At 43.0% G+C, this 23,046-nt stretch overlaps 1 long non-coding RNA gene and 1 pseudogene across 1 annotated transcript; both read right to left on the bottom strand.

Moving 5' to 3' along the window:
* On the bottom strand, positions 1–22,559 carry LOC116588956 (annotated as a pseudogene).
* LOC116588957 lies at positions 5,103–5,751 on the bottom strand. Its single transcript, XR_004285134.1, has 3 exons — positions 5,475–5,751; positions 5,270–5,276; positions 5,103–5,114 (listed from the first exon to the last, which is right to left on the bottom strand). It is a non-coding gene; the product is annotated as an uncharacterized LOC116588957 (long non-coding RNA).
* Positions 22,560–23,046: the final 487 nt, after the last annotated feature.

Below are 23,046 nucleotides of genomic sequence, written 5' to 3'. Positions count from 1 at the left end.
TTCCTATTCTCTTCTTCTATCTTATTAAACAAAATGTTGTTTGCTTTACAAACTTTTCTGTACCCATACAAACGCCTTTGAGAGATTATTCTATAGCAGTGTGTTATTTTTTCCTTCCAGCTGCATAACATTTCATTGTTTGTATGGGCATCTGAATATTCATAATTTCCCCCTTTGTTTCCCAGTACTCCTTCTGATCTGCCAAGATATTATCCATCCAGGATATTCCTGTAGACAATAAGAATACACACAGTCTGGAAGTTCTCAGAATTGTATCTTTCCCCTAGAGTTGTGGCTTTGTCTTGGTGGTCTGAGACTTAGTTATTGGGAAGGCTGCATCCCAAGCCAAAGTGTTAGCATGCCACTAAGTTTATCTGAGAGACAGAAAAAGATGGAAGGGTAGACAGAGCTCACCATCAGTATAATGAAAGGGGTTTACTCAGGTTAGGATACTTTCTATAAATAATCAGGGAAAGTTGTACCTGGCTGGCTCAGTCAGTGGAACATTCAACTTGTGATCTCAAGGTTATGAGTTCATGTTCCATGTTGGGCGTGGAACCTACTTTAAAAATAAAATGAAATAAAAATACAAAAAATAAAAAATCAGGGACAAAATGACAGAAGAATGTTATTATAAAAAGTCTAAGGGCATCACCTCTGTAAAAATTATTTGCATTACATTGCAGGAATATTTTTTTGTCCCCTTTCCTTAACCCATGGTGTGAAAGGACTGGTGTGTTTGTGTTTCAGAACATAGACATGTAGGACATCATCATCTTATGGGTCATTAAGGGCTTCCTCCAAACTCCAGAAAATATGTCTAATTACAGAACTTGTAAAGCTCAAGAATAAATGGGAATGAAACAAGGATACTTTCAAGATCCCCATATCTGAGCAAAATTCTGGGATATAAATAAAAACCATTATTTTATTGTGGTGGAATCCTCCCTTTGTCTCTTTTTTTATACCTCTTTTCTTTGAAACTATCTGAAGCAGATTATTTTAACCCCATGTTTATTTGAGAAAAGCTTATGAAGATACATGAGAAGAAGTTCAGTTCCCGTGCAGGGAGGCAGGAAAGGCGATGCAGAAGGGGACCAGAGAGAGTGCAGAGGAGGTACTGAAGTCACACTGGGGCTTCCAGGTCAAGGAAGGGGCAGACAGAGCCACAGGGAGAACAAGTGCTGCAAGGTCACTGAAGCTGGGCCAACCAGATCTGAGAAAGCACTGTAATTGTGGAGGAGTGAGAGCTGGAAGTCTTTCACTCTGAGAAGAAGCTGGGAAGGAAGGTTCTTCCTGGAGTGTCACCATCTCCACGTCAGCTCAGGAGACCTGCAGAGACAGAGCAGAGTGTTATTTCCAGACCCACCTCTCCAAGCAGCTCCTTCTCCCTTTCCCAGGGCCTTGAATTAAAGCCCTGCAGTAAGAAGATCATATTCTTAGGTCTTCTTGATCTGAAGCTATTTCACAGCACAGGACTTTTACTAAATGGAGAAAGGAAGCTTCAGGGTAAACTGCCCAATCAGAAGTCAGATCCAAAGTCTTTCTCATTTTTTCTGTCTTTCACCATTACCACTTGTTCTGGAATAACCAAATCTATCACTAAAGAGGATGACAGAGCATTACCTGTTGGCTGAAGTCCAGAGTGTCCTGGGAAAGAGAAGAGAAGACATATACTTAACATATAAGAAGGTAAATCTGTCCCTACACACAAGGTCCCAGCCCCAGACCTGCCTCCTTAGATTTCTCTAAATCTAATCACAACCCACATGACATGATGCCAGAGTGGAGAAAAAAGTGAGAGATGTGACCCACGAAGCTTCCGTCACACAAATACAGTGGGATTTCACTAGCTTTAGTGCCTCTTCCTCCATTTGGCCCAGGATCCCAAACCAAGATTCCCACGCTTGTTAACCTCTCTCTTATCTCTACAGGCCATAATCTCTTATACTAAAACCCAGTAACCATGGGCTGTTGCTTTCTAGATTTCTAAGAAATCTGAAGTCGAATTGGGAAAGAAATGCTTCATACAGGGTCACTGGTACACAGAGACCTTATTTGATCAAAGCTGTATTTCTCCCCCACAGAGTCTCTGTGGAGACTCATCAACAGGTGCCTTACCCTTTTGATTCCTGAAGTAGGAATCAAAAGTAGTAGTCTGCTCTTCCTCGCCCCACCACGAGGAAGAGCAGACCCAGAACAAAGCCTCCAGTTCCACTCAGAATCTTGCTCTGTGCAGACCCAGACTGTGCCCCTGAGAGAAGAAACAGTTTTAGTGATTTTTATACCAACTCTAACATCTCCGATAGAGACTCTGAGATTGAGAACTGTGAGAATGAGGAAGGCAGACTGCCTTGAAGAAATCGAATAATTTTCAATTTCTGGAAAAGAAATTTAAAAATCATATTGCACAAATGCAATGTTTAGTCGCTGAACTTTTTAAATATCACAGCTCTGACAAATCCACTACTTCAGGGATGCCTGGGTGGCTCAGTTGGTTAAGCGGCTGCCTTCGGCTCAGGTCATGATCCCAGCATCCTGGGATGGAGTCCCACATCGGGCTCCTTGCTCGGCAGGGAGCCTGCTTCTCCCTCTGCCTCTGCCTGCCATTCTGTCTGCCTGTGCTCGCTCGCTCTCTCGCTCGCTCGCTCTCTCTCTCTCTGACAAATAAATAAATAAAATCTTTAAAAAAAAATCCACTACTTCAGCATCAAAGGATGAGAAGCCTGGATGGAGTCCACAGAGCTCAACAGATTGTGCAGAGCAACACAGCTAAGGAAAGGCAGAGTCAAGATTGGATTCCCCCCAAGTCAGGAAGGTTCCTACATTATGGAGGATGTGCCTCTTCTGAGACCACAATCAACAACTCAGAGCAACAGTGCTTGAAGCACAAGCCCAAACCGAACCAGGGGACTGGCACCCAGTGTGAAGAGGGAACCATGACCTGTGAGCCATGGAAAATGTCAAAACATGGACAACCTCTGTTCTGCCAGCCAGGCATAACTGCCTCACCAGGGAATACAGGATCTATACAAATGATCACAGGATATCTAGAAACTATCAGAGGATTTCTACCACAGGATATCACTCAGCAACCCCCAGTGATCTGTGCTGAAGAGAAGAGATCATGGAACAAATGAAAACATGGTGTAAGGAGAGAAAACCCTGACACTCAGGAAAAGGAAAGTTCCCTCCTTAGTGGGTGAGGAACTTAGGAGATCAGAAAGCTTCTCACTCCATTCCACAGTGACAGGGTTCATCAAACTGGGGTGCTCCACTTGGCAGGTATAGACCTCTCCACTCTGAGGAACTGTCTCCAGCATCACTAGGGTCTGGAAGGTCCAGTCTCCATTACAGATCAGGCCTGTGGACACGACCCCAGACTCCTCTTCCTGGCCATTCCAGAACCACCCGACTTCAATGTGGCCTGGATAGAAACCATTCACAGAGCAGACCAGGAGGTTGTGGTGCTTTAGGGGCTGGGTCTTCACAGGATACACAGTCACTATAGGCTCCACTAGAAGAGAAGAGGTAGAGGGACTCAGTGAGGACGACAGACTCAGTCTCCCATGTTGGCTACCTCTGGTCTCTGGTCCTTGGCTGAGTCTCAAGCAGGCTTTCCTAAAGCTGACCATGTAGCCCAATTAGACCAGTATCGCGAACCTTGAGTTTAATCCTGACAGCATGGGTCCATTCGATTTGAAAGCTATTGGGGAAATTTGTGGGATTTATTTTTCATGGTATGAAGCCATTAATCCTTGTAGAAGTGTTTCCAAGTTTTGTAAGGCATAAAGTGTCTTAAAAACACAATTTCTGGAGCAGGCTGACTGAGTTCAAATCCAGACTCTGCTACTTTACTTATTCATCCTGGGAGAATTTTGACATTCTTCTGTGCCCCAGCTTTCTAAAATATCAAGGGGAATAGTGATATCAACTTAGTTGTTAGAGTTATGTGAAGATTAATGTACCGAAGGATGTAAAACGGTAACTGGAATTTAGCCTTCAGTATGTGTTAGCTACTTATTATCTTTGTTTTGTTGCTCAAAGCAGGGTGGATAAATTGGGGAACAGCTTGAGGTAGATGGGGAAAGAGAGTGTGAAATCCTGGGAATGCTACATTCACACCTTGGAACAATCCAGACATAGTTCTACCCTGGGAAGCAGGAAAGACAGAGCTGGTTCTCTAGCTCTGGGAGTTGAGTCCAAGAATAGCAAGAGTCCTAAAAGAGGAAAAAGAGCAAGGAAACTCACTTATTTTAAAAAATTCTCATAATTCCACCAGCTGATCAGTCCTTCTTTTTTGCAGTATAAAAATATCTATTATTAGAATTGTTATCATTTTATAATTTTCTCCTTTTTACAACTAACATTTGAGTTCAGGGCAGGATCTGAGACTCACTAACAGGTATCCTTAGTGCCCAAGACCATCCCTGACACTACAGCCTAAATAAATATAATTTCTGTTTTGGTAAAAGGAGAAATACAAGAAAAGCTTTTTAGAATACCATAAAAGTGTAGATTCAAGATTGAGGAGAAACCACTGCTAAAAATTTTGCAGTATATTTCCTTAAATAAAAATGTTTCCATCCCTAGCAGGAGAAGTCATAAACAGAACCAAAATACAAACCACGAACTAGGGAAAATGCTGGATCAAATGTCAGCAAATGTTAATAATCTTATTTATAGAGCATGTATATAATCACTGAGAAAAACACCAAAACCCCAAGATAATAGACAGTAGATAATTTTTTAAATGGTAAAAATCATTAGCCAAATAATATACGAAAATAATGTTCAATAATCTTAGAAATCAAAGGAATAGAGATTAAAAATTAACAAGATAAATTCTCAACTGAGCATGTGGCAGTATTGAAAAAGGTCTAGCAAAGGGGAATGTGAGGTGAATTGTTACAACTATATCAAAAAATCGTATTCAACTCCTTAAATACTTTCATCATTATATAAACAGCAGTATCAATATGTTTTGTAACAAAAATGTAATTAAAAATGCAGTTTCAAAATCACAAATAAATAAGGGTCTCAGAGGTCTCTTGGACCCATTAAAAATTAGTCTGACACTTTTTCTCAATGAAATGGCCCCACACACAGGCACACTTCCTTCAGGGGTTCAGAATTAAGAAGGGTGAGTGCCAAGAACAGAGGGTGACTGGCCTCCTCACATTCTCCCTAATCTTTTAATCCTCCCCTCCCTTCCCCTAAACCTTCACCCCAACCAGGACACCCTCCACTTCCCTCCCCAGGACTCCACCACCTGCCTAGTGTTCCCTCCACCTGCAGCTCCTGAGCTCCCCTCACCTCTCCCTCAGGGGCCACCAAAGATGTCAGATGTCCCCTGCTGCATCCTCCCTTCACACCCACTCTCCCAGCCCATCCCCACATCCAGGCCCACAGCCCAGCTCACACTCATTCTCTGCTCCCCCCCTCCCCCCCGCTTCAGAGCACACCCCTCACACACTGTCCGCACAACCACACAGGGACACAACCATACAATCACCACCACACACTCTGCACATTGACACTAACAGACCACAATGTCCCTGACAGGGCACTCTCACAGAGATCCTTCTAACCTGTACTTGCTCAAGACCCTGTGCGCTCACTCCAGACGAGTCTGTCTCAGTGTCCGTCTGTCTGTCTGTCTGTCTCTCTCTCTCTCTCTCTCTCTCTCACACACACACACACACACACACACACACACCCCTACCTTCCCCCGATCTCCGCCCCTGCCGCGCTCACCTCGCCGCTGCACCGTGAAGCTCTCACCCACCTCGTAGTTGTGCCTGCAGTATGTGTCCACTGAGGCCCGCGCATCCTCCAGAAAGTCCTTCTGGCTGTTCCAGTACTGAGCACTGGGCCGCCCCAGCTCGATCACCGGCCGGTACTCCCCCATGTCGCTGTCGAAGCGCACGAACTCCTCGCCGTTATAGAAGTGTCTCTCCAAGGAACCGTACCCGCTCCGTCCCGTTGGTGAAGTAGCATTCCGACGTCGTCAGGTACAGGAAATGTGCTGTGGGGACAGAGACGATCCGGTCACCCGCGGGCTCCTGGAAGACACTGACGGCGGCGCCCCTCGCTGGCTCCCCTGGCGCCCCCAACCACCAGCACACACCGCCCGTCTTCCCTCTGCGGGCGGCGGGAGAGGCGGCCACTGGGTCCCGGGCTCGGCGGCGGACCCCCAGCCTGAATAGCCCCGGCATTTGCCCCTCACCACCTTCTCCTGGACGCCTGCCGCTGACAGAGACCCGCCTCCCTCCTCGCCTCCCGCAGCCCTTTCCCCCGCCTTAAACCCCCACCTGCTTCTCCCCTCGCCCACCTCAACACTTGGTACAGGCTCAGGCCCCTGCCGCCCCTGCGAATCCAGAGAAGGAAACAGAAGCGTCCCCTCCACTCCTGGAGCTGAAAATGCAGGGAAAGTGACACACAAAACCCAGCCAGGCCAGACTTTGTACGGGGTGAGAAATGTCACAGGAGACGTGTGCAGTTCTAGAGCCGAGAATAATTGGATGATCTCCGTTACCTTAGAGTGCCAGAGAGGTGGTCTCAAGGGTGACATTCCAGATGTGACATGAAAGATTAAGCAGATGTGAGCTGGAGGGTGTGTGTGGGGGGGGGAGGGGAAGCCACATTTCAGGTCAAGGTCATGTAACTGCAAAAGCTTGAAAGAATTGAGAAACTTCCTTAAGAAACCAGAGAAAACAGTTCACTGAAGCAGACAGTGAGAGGAAGGAGAAAGACCTTTAGAGATACCACATGCAGTGGATTCTAAAAGCCTATGGGTGCTGGTAGTATTTGACTTGTATACTGAATTCAAAGGCATATGAGTGAGGAATTTTAAGGAGATTAAAACCATGGTTGTAATATAGTTCTTCCATTTTTACTTACATTTCCAAATTCAGAAGTCTCAGAAAATGAGATTGCATTAAAAATTTTGATGCAGAATCCATTTGGCAAATCTAGTCTGGTGAGGTAAATGGTCAGGTATGTCAGAGCTCTAATTAGTCAATCAGTCACATGTGCTCCTGAAAGTTTCAATATATGTAAACATACACACATCATAATATATGTATGCAAATATATACATATACATACACACATATATGCATAGATGTATGTATATATGGATATTTCTGTTTCACGTTTAATCAAACTAAGAAAAAAATTTTTTAAGATTTTATTTATTTATTTGACAGAGATCACAAGTAGGCAGAGAGGCAAGAAGAGAGAGGGGGAAGCAGTTTTCCTGTTGAGGTGGGGCTCGATCCCGGGACTCTGGGATCATGACCTGAGCCGAAGGCAGAGGCTTTAGCCCACTGAGCCACCCAGGTGCCCCAAGAAACATTTTTTATTCAAGTCTGATTAACATGAAACATTTAAAAATAGGAGAAAAATACCTCTGTATTTAAAAAGGAGACCAAAAAAAAAAAAAAAAAAAAACCAGGAGCATTTGACATTATCAATATAATAGAATGTAGGGTTACTACAACAATTTGATATATTTTACTGAAAAATACTTGTGGCAGCCACAATTCATGTCTTATAAAGGCACGTTGTTGAAAGTTAACAGAGATGGTGATCGTCCAGAAATCACAGAATATTGAAAAACATTGTATAAGGCAAAAAGTAAAAAAAAAGATCTTGGCTTCAATGGTCTCTACAAGAAATTGATGAAGGTATACAACTTTATACTTTATTATTTCCTTATTTAAACAAACTAAAACCACAAAGACATGAATTGGAAGGTGAGTGTGTGTATAAAGTGTGAGTCTACAGTTTTGAGAAGCAGCACAGTATAAATCAGTATTTTCAACCTCAGCACTGTTAACATTTTGCGGTTCTGTTCATTTGTGTGAAATGATACCCCATATATTTTCCAACTATAATGGTACAAAACTAAAAATCAACAGTAAAACAAGCTGGAAAATCTACAATGTAAATGTTAAATATTTATATGTAAATATTAAACAACACACTACTGCACAAGCAAAGGGCCAAATAGGAAATCAAATGGCAAATCAAAATATATCTCAAGACAAAAGAAAAAGAAAACACAACTGAAATGTATGCTGTAAATTCTTGTATTAAAAGAAAAAATTCAGCTCTCTCCACCAAGATGCTGAAAGGAAAGGAGGCTGAGGGATGGCTCTGGACTCTGGTGAAGAAACAGGAAGCCAAGAAGGTGGTCAATCCCTTGTCTGAGAAAAGACCCAAGAATTTTGGCAATGGACAGGAAGATATCCAGCCCAAAAGGGACCTCACCCACGTTGTCAAATATCTTGGCTACTCCTGCTGCAGCAGCAAAGGGTTATTCTATATAAATGTCTAGAAGTACCTCTCACGATTAGCCAGTCCCTAAGCCTTTGACAGCCACACAGCTACTCAATGGCTTAAGCTGGCCCACAGGTTCAGACCAGAGGCAAAGCAAGAGAAGGAGAAATTGTTGGCTTGGCTGAGATGAAAGCTGCTAGTAAAGGGATGTCCCCCTAAGAGGCCAACTGTCCTTTGATCTAGGTTCATCCTTTCACCACCTTGGTGGAAAACAAGAAGGTTTAGCTGGTAGTGATTTCATATGACATGGATCCCATTGAGCTGGATGTCTTCCTGCCTGCCCCGTTATCCTAATATGGGAATTCCCCCACATAATCAAGGGGAAGGCCAGGCTGGGGTGTCTGGTCCACGGGAAGATCTGCACCATAGTCGCCTTCATACAAATTAATTCAGAAGACAAATGAGCTCTTCTTAAACAGTTGGAGGCTATCAAGAGAAATTACAATGACAGATGTGGTGAGATCCTCTGTCTCTGAGACAATGTCCTGGGTCTAAAGTCGGTGGTTCGCATTGCCAAGTTGGAAAAGGCAAAGCCTCGGGCGCCTGGGTGGCTCAGTGGGTTAAGCCGCTGCCTTCGGCTCAGGTCATGATCTCAGGGTCCTGGGATCGAGTCCCGCATTGGGTTCTCTGCTCCGCGGGGAGCCTGCTTCCTCCTCTCTCTCTCTCTGCCTGCCTCTCTGCCTACTGGTGATCTCTCTGTGTCAAATGAATAAATAAAATCTTTAAAAAAAAAAAAAAAAAAAAAAAAAGGAAAAGGCAAAGCCTAAAGAACTGACCACCAAACTGGCCTAAGTGTGTACTATTGAATTTTCTGTACATTAAAGCAATAAAGAGTTCTCTTTCAGCCAGTGTCAAGGGAAAAAAAAGAAAAAAGGGGAAAAAAAAGTTCAAACAAACACATGACACCTGCGGGAACTAGAAAAAGAAACTTGGAGGAAATTCAGTAGAGGAAGGAAATAACAAGAAAAATCAGAAATAAAAGAGACCAGAAGACACAATAACATAACATTGAAAGTAATGACCCAGTTTTCAATCAATAAATAAATAACCAAAATTAGCAATTCTTAAACTACATTAAGAAAAAAAAAAAAAAAAAGACAGAAGACTCAAAACCCAAAATGAGAAATGGGGAGGAGAAAACAATACAATTGATAACCACAGCTGTTGACATTTTGGACAAGATAATTGTTGTGGGAAGGCTGTTCTGTGCATTTTAGGATGTCTATCAGCACTCTAGCCTCCACCCACTAGATGTCAGATGAAAACCCAGTTTTGAAAACTAGAAAATGGCTCCAGACATTGCTTTATACCTCAGGGGTAGAGGGTACTGGTAAAAATGTCCCTGGGTCAGAACCACTGTTAGACTACCTGAAATATATGTGATGAAAAAGCTTCTGTTGTTTGAGAAAGCTGAGTATTGCATTGAAAAATTTGCCAATATCATATCTGACCAAAAAAACCTTATCCTGTGGATGAATTGTGCTGAAAATAGCTCAGCACTGGCACCAGATTCCTAAGAAACATTCATAGTGAAAGACCCGCGGATCCCCTTACCCAAGAATCCAACACTGCCACTGGATGCAAACAGCAAGAGGTTTATTGGGGCGCAGGTACCGGCGGGTGGTCGGCAGCTCCAGCTGACCGAGCACACCGACCGAGGGGAAAGCGGGGTTTTTATAGACAGGTACAAACAAGTTTTGGGTGGGGACGGCGCTGATTGATTGATCCTTTGAACAGGCATACTTGGCGTCAGTGGATTGGGTCAGGGGACCCCGCGCGAAAAGCAGACAAAGCAATCTTACAGAAGCAGAACTGGCCGGTTAGCCCACGCATGCGAAAAAAAAAAGCACTACCAGGATATTGAAGGCCTGATTACTTATCAAGTAAAGACAATTGGGAGTCTCCTGGTGGAATGTCACACTCCTGCCATCAAGCATCCTTGTTAATGAGATTTAGGTTTAGAAGAAATTCAACTTTATTTACTTTTCCTTCTACCTCCGCCTTCTTCGGTGTTTTATGGAGGGGAGGGTGACATTAGGGCTATTGATAAGGTAACTTCTTTGTTCTAAATCTCAAGGACATTTGCAAACCAAGGGAGACTCCCGCCCTGCAGGACTGCGATCTCAGCAAGTTAACTATTTATCATTTTATGGCAGTCAGGGGTGCCTGAGGAATGTCACACATATTACCAAGGGGAGTGGGTGGAGAGGGGGTGCAAGGCATCAGCCCCTTCTCCATCCTCAGCCCCTTCTCCAGCCTCCTGCTCCCTCATCATTTCCCCCTGAACAATTTTGACCCTTAAATCTTTAAGGTGGTTGAAGGTGGAAGGTCTCATCTTCTATAACTTCTTCATGCTGAATAGGGGCGTAGAGCTGTCCCTACCTACTGGGGTCAATATTGATCAGGGTAGGAATGTATAAGGGAGTTACGAAAGGTGGAGGCAGCTGAATCCAGCGCTGACAGTGAAGAGGCGTCCTCGTGTGCGATAAGGATCATCTGTCGTGGGGTAGTCATTGTAGCAATGGAGTCTCGGCACCAAGTAGAGAAACATGGAACAAAGCAACATATTAAGGTTAATAAGGTGATAAGAATGAGAAGCCCGAAAAGGAGATTCGGCCATAGTCCTCCTTCAAACCAGGAACTTAACTATTCACTGAGAGAGAGAAGGATCTTGTAGGGCCTTAATTTGGGTATTCATATCTTTTATTAGTCCTGTGACATTTTTGTGATAGTCTGGGATGTACACACAACATTCTGTCTTGATAATTGCACATGTGCCACCCTGGGCTGCTGTCAGGACATCTAAAGCCATCTTATTTATCTCTTAAGGGAGGGGACTCTCCAGGGCAGGGGTCTTTCATTCCCCCCTTTTTCTTTATCATGGATAGAATCTTATATCCATTCGTCTTGTTCCTGCTCTAAGCTTGTCTGGGACTCTGATAGTTTTAGGAGTTGATATTGTTGAGTTAATACCATAGTCTGGATTATAGACAAGCGGTCCTTCGTGAACTGGACAAGCCTATTTAGGATGCAAGGGCCAAATGACAGGATCAATAATAAGATGATAAGGGGTCCCATTAGGGTGGATAGCAAGGTTGTGAACCAAGGTGATCCGTTAAACCAATTTTCGAACCAGCCCTGCTGGGATTCGAATTCCCTTTTTTTTTGGGCTAATCTTTCTCTTAGCTTGTCCATTATTTCTCTGACCACCCCGGTATGATCGGCATAAAAGCAGCATTCTTCTTTTAAGGCTGCACATAATCCCCCTTCCTTTAAGAATAAGAGGTCTAGTCCTCTCCTATTCTGTAGTACTACCTCTGATAAGGAAGTCAAAGATTTTTCTAAGGCTGTGATTGATTTTTCTATGGCTTCTAAATCATCATTCATAGCAACCTGTAACTGCATGAGCCGATTACCTTGGATTAAGACGGAAGTCCCTGTTCCAACACCTGCTGTTATTCCCCCGATGCCCAATAGCAAGGCTATAGTCATGGATATAGGCTCCCTCCTCAACACTCAGCCTTTATCATTTAGTTGGATTTTCCTTCAACAATCACTACTCCAAGCATTGGGGGAACAACTTTTAATCATACTCCAGTCGCTTCACAATGCATTCTAATAGCAGCAGATCAGAACAGTACTGCGTTACTTGCCGACAGAACAGACAGACCTGAGGTCAAGACCTCCATTGGCTCCTTTTATGAGGGCTGTTTTATGCTTGGCTAAAGCGTCTGTTTGCAATTGCATCTCAACAGAGGTGGGGTCATCCATTATCTCCACAAGTCCATAGTTAATCCTATGGAGTGCAATAGGCTGGCTTTTAGGCAATTTCATTATCCCAGCCACACATAAGGTGTTAGTTAAGTTATACAATTGTAGGGGAATCAATCCCATTTTCCAGTTGTTTAATCATGTGTGAGGGGGTTCTACTGGTACCCCCATAAAACACTTAAAGACAATCAAATCTAGAATTTAACATCCATAAATGTGTGTTATTAAAACATAATTTTTCTCTCTAAAATAACCCTCATTTACAGAGATAGCCAAATCAGGACAAATTCACTTGTGAAACAAGTCCAGTTTTAACAAACTTGGCCTATTATTTACATAAGCTCAGCAAGAACAGTGAGTGTGATCAATAGATCTTTTAGAATCTGCTTTGCTGGAACTTCTTATGAGCAATCTCTAGGTTGAACTTTTAGTAGCCTCTCAGGGCCAGAAGCCAAGCCCTGTACTTGCCATCAGTCATGCCTGCAATACCTTTGGGCGAATTCCTCTTCCCGAGACTGCACCTACCAAGGAGTGACATTCTTTACTCACCTGGTGAGGCTGCTGGGAACTCTGTAAGCAAGGTATCAGGCCAACAGTCCCAAGGGGCTTTATGGCTCCAGGTTTCATAAAGTCAACCTTAGTTCCTTTAAAGCTGTCTGGTCATATCTGAGTCTTTTCAAATATGACATTCCAGTCAAAGCCTTGGTAAAATAACCAGTTCCCAATGGTGTCCTGTTACAATGAGAACAGATTCTTATTGAACTTATGCAAATGACTGATTGCCATGGAAGAATGCTTAACTGAGACGTTTGGTTTCAGAGGGTTCAGATAGAGAGAAAAGCTTGAATGCTTTGAGCACTTTCACATCTCTATAAGTTACAGATAACTAGGAGGAAGTATCCCTAGTCTGGAAGAGCAAACATTAGAGAGAACCAGCAATGTTTAAAGTAAGACAAAACATTAAGAGACACAACACTATAATCTTTTAGTTCATTTAGTCCCATCTTACTAATTCTGGTGAATGCGGCTTTAGTCAGTTTTGGAAATTCTTACCCATTTCAGTTTTAGGATTTTCAAGTATATCAAATATCTGTATTTGTCCTGAAAGTCCTTTATAGGAATATCCTTGAAGATAAAACTCATTTTACCAGAGAATTAAAGCAATTATAAATGACAAAAACTCAGAATGGATATGGTTAGAGCTAAAGAGACACGGGAGTTTACAATTTAGCTGCAAGGAAATCAGGTTATTTCTGTGATACATAACATTTCCATAATTACAGTATCAAGCGATGATCTCTCAAAACGTTAAAACTTTAGGAAGTGCGTAGAGTCTCTAGAATAGTTACAGCATTTTCCCAAATGTAATCCAAGGTTTATCATTGGTTCAGTAGTACTTCATGAGCAACTTCACATACCAAGGAAAAGCCTGAGTTAAAGAGATTTACAGTTTAAATCCTGTCAACATTTGCTAAAATTTTAGAAAGTTTTAAAGCACATGCCTAAATATAATTAGGGATGTTAAACACCTGGTAAAACTGATCATAGAAACTGGTTTTTCTGGGCAGGCAAAGAGAAAACCATTTACATTTTCTTAACAGCAGATCAATTGATCTAAGAAAACATTGTCCTTTTGAACAGAGACAATTTCAGTCTTGTACCAATGTACCTTTAAAACCCATTCATTTCAATCTTAATCCATTCTTGACCATAGCTAAAATTCCTTCTGAAGATTTCCCTTCACAAACCTTCTACAACTTTCCTTTGCATTCAGATTTTGTCCCAAGCCATTTCCTTCCAAACAACCATCTCATTTAGGACAAAATTACCTTCCTTTACCTTCAACAAAATGTATTCCCATTCCTCAAATCTTTCTTACATATCTCCTACTTTCCTACATACAGAGTTTCCCTTTATTTCCATCAGTCTTAGTTACACTAAGCAGAACTTTGTATTCTTAGAAACACCTTAATCTCTAGTGAAGACTAAGTATTAACCAATTGTGAACTGTTACAACAGAATTCTTCAGGTGGCAATTTATGAATCAGTTAAGTGGAAAACAAGTTTACCAACAGATTTAAATACTCTTAGTTTCTTTGCAGTAAGAAGTCAAAAGCACAAGCCTACATCCAGTAATTAACGACTTAGCATTTTATCCTGTTTGGTTAAGACCTAGATGTCCACAATTCAATTCCATTTGTCATCCAAGCAAAACTTTCAAACTTTCGGGTTACCAAAGACTTTGAAAGCTACTTCAGCAATTACCCATTAGAACTTTGAGACAGACAATTAACCATCAGTTTAGTCATTTCTTTGCTAACAAATTTTAATAAATAACACAAGCTTATTTGACCTTCAGTAAACTTTGATAGAATAAAAGCTTCACATTTACTGCTGATAACTTAAAAGACAGGTCTTATCTTAATTAAACCAACAAACTTAACTTAGTTCCAATAGTGATTTATGTTCCACCTGGGCCCACTCCACTTTGAATGTTTACCTGAGACATGCGTGGGAAGATCTGGAGTGGGGAGTGTTAGGTCCAGGGGCTGCTCTTCTTGCTCCTTGACAGTGGAAAGAGAAGGAGCTGTGGTGCTGAAAGACCCCTGCCCTGGAGAGTCCCCTCCCTTAAGAGATAAATAGGATGGCCTTAGATGTCCTGATAGTAGCCCAGGGTGGCACATGTGCAATCATCAAAACAGAATGTTGTGTGTACATCCCAGACTATCACAAAAATATCACAGTACTAATAAAGGATATGAATGCCCAGATTAAGGCTCTACAAGGTCTCTCTCTCTCTCTCTTTTAGTGATTGGTTAAGTTCCTGGCTTGGAGGAGGGCTATGGCCAAATCTCCTTTTCGGGCTTCTTATTCTTATCGCCTTATTAACCTTAATATGTTGCTTTGTTCCATGTTTCTCTACTTGGTGCCGAGACTCCATTGCTGCAATGACTTCACCACGGCAGATGATCCTTACCACGCACAAAGTCACTTCTTCACTGTCAGCGCTGGATTCAGCTGCCTCCGCCTTTCATAACTCCCCTATACATTCCTCCACTGATCAATGTTGACCTGAGTAGGTAGGGACAGCTCTACGCCCCTATTCAGCAGGAAGAAGTTATAGAAGATGAGACCTTCCACCTTCAACCACCTTAAAGATTTAAGGGTCAAAATTGTTCAGGGGGAAATGATGAGGGAGCAAGAGGCTGGCTGAGGATGGAGAAGGGGCTGATGCCTTGCACCCCCTCTCCACCCACTCCCCTTGGTAATATGTGTGACATTCCTCAGGCACCCCTGACTGCCATAAAACGATAAATAGTTAACTTGCAGAGATCACAGTCCTGCAAGGTAGGAGTCTCCTTTGGTTTGCAAATGTCCTTGAGATTTAGAACAAAGAAGTTACCTTATCAATAGCCCTAATGTCACCCTCCCCTCCATAAAACACCGAAGAAGGCGGAGGTAGAAGGAAAAGTAAATAAAGTTGAATTTCTTCTAAACCTAAATCTCATTAACAAGGATGCTTGATAGCAGGAATGTAACACTCCACCAGGAGACTCCCAATTGTCTTTACTTGATAAGTAACCAGGCCTTCAATATCCTGGTAGTGCTTTTTTTTCGCATGCGTGGGCTAACCGGCCAGTTCTGCTTCTGTAAGACTGCTTTGTCTGCTTTCGCGCGGGTCCCCTGACCCAATCCACTGACGCCAAGTATGCCTGTTCAAAGGATCAATCAATCAGCGCCGTCCCCACCCAAAACTTGTTTGTACCTGTCTATAAAAACCCCGCTTTCCCCTCGGTCGGTGTGCTCGGTTAGCTGGAGCTGCCGACCACCCGCCGGTACCTGCGCCCCAATAAACCTCTTGCTGTTTGCATCCAGTGGCAGTGTTGGATTCTTGGGTAAGGGGATCCGCGGGTCTTTCAGTGCATGATCTAGAGGCTAGTCATGCAGGCTGCACGCACCTTGGTGCAGAAACAGAAGGGGAAAACATGAAACAAAGTGCTGCCAGGAGGCAGAGAAGGGATTCCCGGTTTCAGAGCTCATAAGCCCCAACAGAGGAGCAGACGCCATGCTTTCCCATCAGCCAGGGGGGAGGGGTTAGGCAGTCCAAGTCAGGCCAGAGAACACAGGGAAACTTCCCCGAAACAAAGAGTTTCGGCAGCTGCTTGGGAATATTCCTTATAGTCTCTGTCTCGAGTTAGACCAACCCCAGTTGGCTCCAGTTATAGCCATTAACACGGGAAGTGAGTGAGGGAGAAGCCCCCACATCTATTAGGAGTAACAGAGAGAAATAAAGCCAGAATCCCCTTTGTTAGGGATGGCCCAGCAACCTGGGTTTACTAGAAGAAGGCTTATTTACGTAATTATCATCGAATATGTCAGGAGAAAGTTTACTAGCTGACTCATTTGGGCAAACACATTCCGCAAAAGCCCCTTAGTCTGGGGTCCCTGATCGAAGACCCGCTCTTTGACCTGCAAAATAACATTAATGTTAAAGGTCCCCTCTGCGGGCCATTCAGCCTTGAAGGTGGGCCATTCAGAGGTGCAGAGAGTCTGCCATTTTCTTCTTTTGACTTCCACCGATAAGTTGTTGGCTCGGTTCTGAACATCTTTCCAGTGACCTAAAGTGAGGCTTAGAGGGGTGGTGAATGTTTGCCCCATCTCAGAGTTAAAAATAACACCAAAGACAATGAGTAGGACACACAGAATAACAAAAAGGACGCTGCGCGATTTCGGCGTAACACCAACAGGATGGTTTCAGACGGCCGCGTGGAACTACGAGTTTCCTCTGTGGCCCACAGATGGACGTATCCCTCGGATACTTGTGGGGCCCCAAAGAATCGGGCCCCTATGAGCCTTGGGCCGTCCCCCAGGGTGACAGGGGAGGAGTTTCAGGTTTCAGATGGCCGCGAGGTGGAGCTATTGACCTTAGTATTTATTTTTCCCTCCCGATGTACGATGTTGCAGACAAGGGGAGGGGGATCTTTCAGGTGCTGTCCTGCTCGCGTCCCTCGCGGGAGCTTAGGAGCGTCTTGGCTAAGGTCTATCCGTATAAACCCCGGGCCAGGCTACTCCAAGGAGTAGATGACCGTTATGCCGTATGACGTTCTGCGAGAATCAGGGTGCAGCCCACTGAGACTCCGTAGCCGAAGCCATGGAGCCGTACAAACACACTCATACAATCAGGCACTCCTCAGATTCAAACGGGTTAGACACCCTCCCATAAACAGAATGTAACCTTAATCAAGGCGCGACGAGAAAGACACACAAAACAATTAACGAGCCGGCAAAGACAAAAACCTTGCGGTGCACCGTACAAATTCCACTGGCCTACAAAAGGAGTCTCGAGACCTCCTCTCAGTGGACAAATTCCGTCCAGGGCCGAGGGGTTCCTCTGGAACGGACAAACGGATTTAACCCTCGGACAAATGCGGGGCTCCAAGCCCTTTTGATCCCTGGGGTGTCCCCCTAGGGTGGCAGGGGAGAAGTCCGAGTTCGTCAACTCCTTCTCAAGCTGCCTACAAATACAAGCCCTCCTACGCGTAGAGGTACAATTCTAGACAACGGCCGAAAGAGAACATGAGACAGAACAGAAGCAGAAGACGAGGAAACGAAGGGACAGTCTAGGGCTGGCCAGCTAGCTTACCTCCCGGTGGGAGTCCGTTGGATCCCTGAGCAGGAGTCCGATGATCTCGGTGGAACCTCCAAATGAAAGACCCGTGGATCCCCTTACCCAAGAATCCAACACTGCCACTGGATGCAAACAGCAAGAGGTTTATTGGGGCGCAGGTACCGGCGGGTGGTCGGCAGCTCCAGCTAACCGAGCACACCGACCGAGGGGAAAGCGGGGTTTTTATAGACAGGTACAAACAAGTTTTGGGTGGGGACGGCGCTGATTGATTGATCCTTTGAACAGGCATACTTGGCGTCAGTGGATTGGGTCAGGGGACCCCGCGCGAAAAGCAGACAAAGCAATCTTACAGAAGCAGAACTGGCCGGTTAGCCCACGCATGCGAAAAAAAAAAGCACTACCAGGATATTGAAGGCCTGGTTACTTATCAAGTAAAGACAATTGGGAGTCTCCTGGTGGAATGTCACACTCCTGCCATCAAGCATCCTTGTTAATGAGATTTAGGTTTAGAAGAAATTCAACTTTATTTACTTTTCCTTCTACCTCCGCCTTCTTCGGTGTTTTATGGAGGGGAGGGTGACATTAGGGCTATTGATAAGGTAACTTCTTTGTTCTAAATCTCAAGGACATTTGCAAACCAAGGGAGACTCCCGCCCTGCAGGACTGCGATCTCAGCAAGTTAACTATTTATCATTTTATGGCAGTCAGGGGTGCCTGAGGAATGTCACACATATTACCAAGGGGAGTGGGTGGAGAGGGGGTGCAAGGCATCAGCCCCTTCTCCATCCTCAGCCCCTTCTCCAGCCTCCTGCTCCCTCATCATTTCCCCCTGAACAATTTTGACCCTTAAATCTTTAAGGTGGTTGAAGGTGGAAGGTCTCATCTTCTATAACTTCTTCATGCTGAATAGGGGCGTAGAGCTGTCCCTACCTACTGGGGTCAATATTGATCAGGGTAGGAATGTATAAGGGAGTTACGAAAGGTGGAGGCAGCTGAATCCAGCGCTGACAGTGAAGAGGCGTCCTCGTGTGCGATAAGGATCATCTGTCGTGGGGTAGTCATTGTAGCAATGGAGTCTCGGCACCAAGTAGAGAAACATGGAACAAAGCAACATATTAAGGTTAATAAGGTGATAAGAATGAGAAGCCCGAAAAGGAGATTCGGCCATAGTCCTCCTTCAAACCAGGAACTTAACCATTCACTGAGAGAGAGAAGGATCTTGTAGGGCCTTAATTTGGGTATTCATATCTTTTATTAGTCCTGTGACATTTTTGTGATAGTCTGGGATGTACACACAACATTCTGTCTTGATAATTGCACATGTGCCACCCTGGGCTGCTGTCAGGACATCTAAAGCCATCTTATTTATCTCTTAAGGGAGGGGACTCTCCAGGGCAGGGGTCTTTCAATAGTGCTTAATAAGAGATTATCAAAAGATACTAAGAATTCTAACCAAAAAATGACTGTTCTTGGTTGTGCTAGGGCTTCAGGCTCACCCAAAACAAAGTGAACAGTGACTGGAAAGACTAAAATTCAGGATGTCTGAAAGATGTAATGATTATCCCTGTGCCTTATTTTCAAACCAAGAAATATGTATAACCAGATATATATTTCCTGACTGACTCAGTTACCACTTTGGATCAGTGACATGTTCCTGACAGCCAAGCTGGACTGTGAGAAGCCTGTAGTGTCAATGTCCTTGGGTAATTGTTCCACATGATGCTCCTCTGAGCTTCTTGTAAAAACTAAGGCTTTTGGCTTTGAATTTGCCACAGTATGACGTCTGTGTTGAAATCTTATGACCAAAGAATTTTTGTCTCATCAAGAGAAGGTATAGTTTTTAAATTCCATTCTTGTTACAGTTTACTGAGAGAAGCCTACAAATTCACAGCTTTCTGAAAGAATCAGTTACTAGTGCCTGTTATGAAGATAAAAATTAATAAAACAACTTTAACAAGTGTTTGGCACAGCCTTTGGTCTGTGTTCATGTTTGCATGAACTAGCAGATAAACATTTTGAAAACTAGTATGTCATTAGTAAAAGAAAATCATATCAAACTTCAATATAAGCTAAAGTTAATCAGATAAAAATCTAAATTTAAAAAAAAAGCACCAACAATGAGGTCATGGTGGGCATTCCCCTAGTGATAGAAACGTGCTAGTGGCAACCCGGAGAGCACTCCTCAGCTTACTCCCCACACTCCTTCTGTCCCTTCAACTCATCAAACATCTTCCCACACTTTGGTCTTTATCCTATTCTCTCTCCCCAGAACACCTGTCCCTCAGATCCTACACATGACCAGTTTCTTCTCATCAGCACGTGCCAGCTAAATGTCACTTGCTCAGGGAGAGCTCCCCAGCCACTGGAACTGAGGTCAGGTGAATCCAAATCTCTGTCACAATACTCTGCACTGTTGTGTTTATACTGCACTTACTGCTCTCTGAAATTTCTTTGTTAAATGTTTATTGGGCTTTCTACACTGTTGTTAGGTAAGTTTTTAATGACTTTGATAGTCGTGGACATTTTTTCATTGAGGTATAATTAGCATACTGTGTTATATTAGTTTCCATTGTACAGCATAATGGTTCCACCATCCTGTACATGCTCAAGCTCATCACAGAAAGTGTGCTCTTCGACCTCTGTCATCCATTTACCCATCCCCCACTCTCTCTATTCTGGCAACCACTGGCTTGTTCTCTGTATTTAAAAGTCTGACTTTTTGTTCGTCTCTTTTTTTGTTGTTGATTTGCTTTGTTTTTTAACTTCACATTTAGTGAAATCTTTTGGTATTTGTCTTTCAGTGTCTGACTTACTTCACTGAGCATTATACCCTCCAGGTCCATTCACGTTCTTGCAAATGGCAAGATCTCATTTTTATGGCTGAGGAATACTCTACTGTATATATATACCACATCTTCTTTATCCATTCATCTATTGATGAACACTAGGTTTGCACTGTATACAAATGCTGCAATATACAGGAGGGTGCATGTATCTTTTAAATTAGTGTTTCATTTACTTTGGGTAAATATCCAGCAGTGGGATTACTGGATCTTATGTGACTCTATATTTAATTTTTTGATGAAGTTCCATACAGTTTTCCATAGTTGCTACACAAATTTGTTTTCCCACCAAAGCCATTAGGCTTCTTTTTTTCTACATCTTTGCCAATACTTAGTAGTTCTTATCTTTTGATTCTAGCCATAGGACTTTTCTATCTTATCCAAACAGTATTCTCAGATCCTCAAACAGAGCCCAGAAATAATACTAATAAAAGTATTTATAGTTTAAATGAATAAACCCAGGGTTCTGGGACTTGGATCATTGTAGAGATCCTGGAAAGCAAGAAGGGGCTCAAGCTCCAACACTCTTTTTCTCTGATAACACATTAAATCCCTTCTGCATCCTCTGAGAAATTCAGACAAATTTTCTCTCTTTTTTTTTTTTTTTTTTTTTGTTGTTGTTGTTGTTGTTGTTGTTGTTATTGGAAGAAATATTCACAGGTAAGGGAAAGATGATTTTACGATGGAAAATGTCATCAAGTTTCAATTCATCTAATGGATCTATTGTAGTGCTGAAGTTTTATGCAAACATTGGTGATTCTCTGTAATGGTGATGACATAGAAGGAAAAGAAGAGGGCTAATTAGCCTTCCCCAAACTGGCTAACTGCAGAAAACAGAGGCCATGATGAATTAGTCCATGATTTGAGGACCAAGACCCAAGGAAGCCAATGAGTTCTCTAGACATTTAGCCCGATAAGATGGATGTAAACAACCTTCACACACTCTGTACCCTGCTCAGTGTGTTTAGTTTGAAACATATGAAATTCTTGATATTTGAATATTTTTGACCAGAAATTTGTAAGACCAGAATTTCATAAAACTTATACTACTTGAAGACCTTCTGTGGGTCAGAGAAAGGAGACATGGGGGAGAAACCAGTAGTACAGAAAGGTTCAAAATAAATTCATAATAAACACTATACCCTGTGAGGTTTTCAGAATATTCCTTAATTTCTTTAAGGCATCAAAGAACTCCCCATAATGCTCCTTATCTACAGCATTATTTCAAGTAATAAGGATATCTGCTTCAGCTCCAGGTTGCTTTCTATGGGAGAAGTAGAAAACAAATCCTAACTTCTGTCAGAAAACCTACAATATAGGAATATAGGTTTTATAAACATTGGAGTTCAGGAGGAAGAAGAGGAAATAATGAAGGAGACCTCTTGATACATCCTCACTTCTCAGGGAGAGACACCAGCATCACTGATCCTGTTGAGGATATCACACAGGTTCTTCTAGAAGAGACCTTTCTAAGTCCTTTCCATACCCTAGAGATTTCCCCTTTACCAGGTATAACTCAACATAATAAAGAAAACAACTCAACAAAAAATTATAATGAAATCATTATTCCCACAGACCTTGAGGAAATGGAATGTAAGCCTGGAGATGTTTCACTGGAGAAGAGTTGAGACTGAATGATGGATATATATGTAGATTCCTTATCCTCTCTTGTAGAAAGAAAAGGCATAGAAGTTCCTTTTGTTGAGAAAAGAAATGAAAAGCCAAATGATAAAAATCAGTGGACACTGAAGGAAATTTTACAACTTTCTAAGGGATACAGTCTGAACACAGTGACAGAATTAACTCCCTTCCTTTCCTCATCCCCTAATAGCTCACCACCCCAGGTGTGCACTTACATGGGTTTCCCTGGCCCAAGCCATGGGAGGGCTCAGCACCATCAGTATCACTGTCAGAGCTGCCATCAAGAAGCCTCTAGGGAATCACAGACATGCCATGATGGAAAATACAGAGGACAGGGTTCGTGGAGGCAGGCAAATCTAAATCAATGAGGACCAACTAGCACCATCCTCCATGCACATCCCTAATAATACTAACCAAAGAACTCATGTCTGTGTTCTTGGATTGGATAATCTACAAGTCGAGAACCAATCAGCATCAGATCTGAACAGCATCATTAGTTGTTGATCAGAGATTCAGTATGAAGATCCTCTTTCGTAACAGATTGTCTTCATTTGAACTGTTTTAACTTGAGTACTTTAAAGGTTTGATCTAGTTGCTTGTGAAACATTTTATAACCTGTATGGTGAGGCAGCTCCATATTGGGCATGATGTGCACACATCTCTGAGACTTTTGGGACAAATGTATGTCTGAGCATGTTTAGGAGCTGAGGGAGTGGAGGGAAGATGATTATAAATTAATCTGGTCCTTACTACATCACAACTTGTTGTTGTAGATTTGAAGGAATTCCTTTTCCTCTCACCACTGAAATGAAGGCT

This window comes from Mustela erminea, chromosome 4 (genome assembly GCF_009829155.1).
Source record: "Mustela erminea isolate mMusErm1 chromosome 4, mMusErm1.Pri, whole genome shotgun sequence".
Lineage (NCBI taxonomy): Eukaryota > Metazoa > Chordata > Mammalia > Carnivora > Mustelidae > Mustela > Mustela erminea.
The sequence above is the reverse complement of the archived record's forward strand: the minus strand, read 5'-3'. Positions and strand labels throughout refer to the sequence as shown.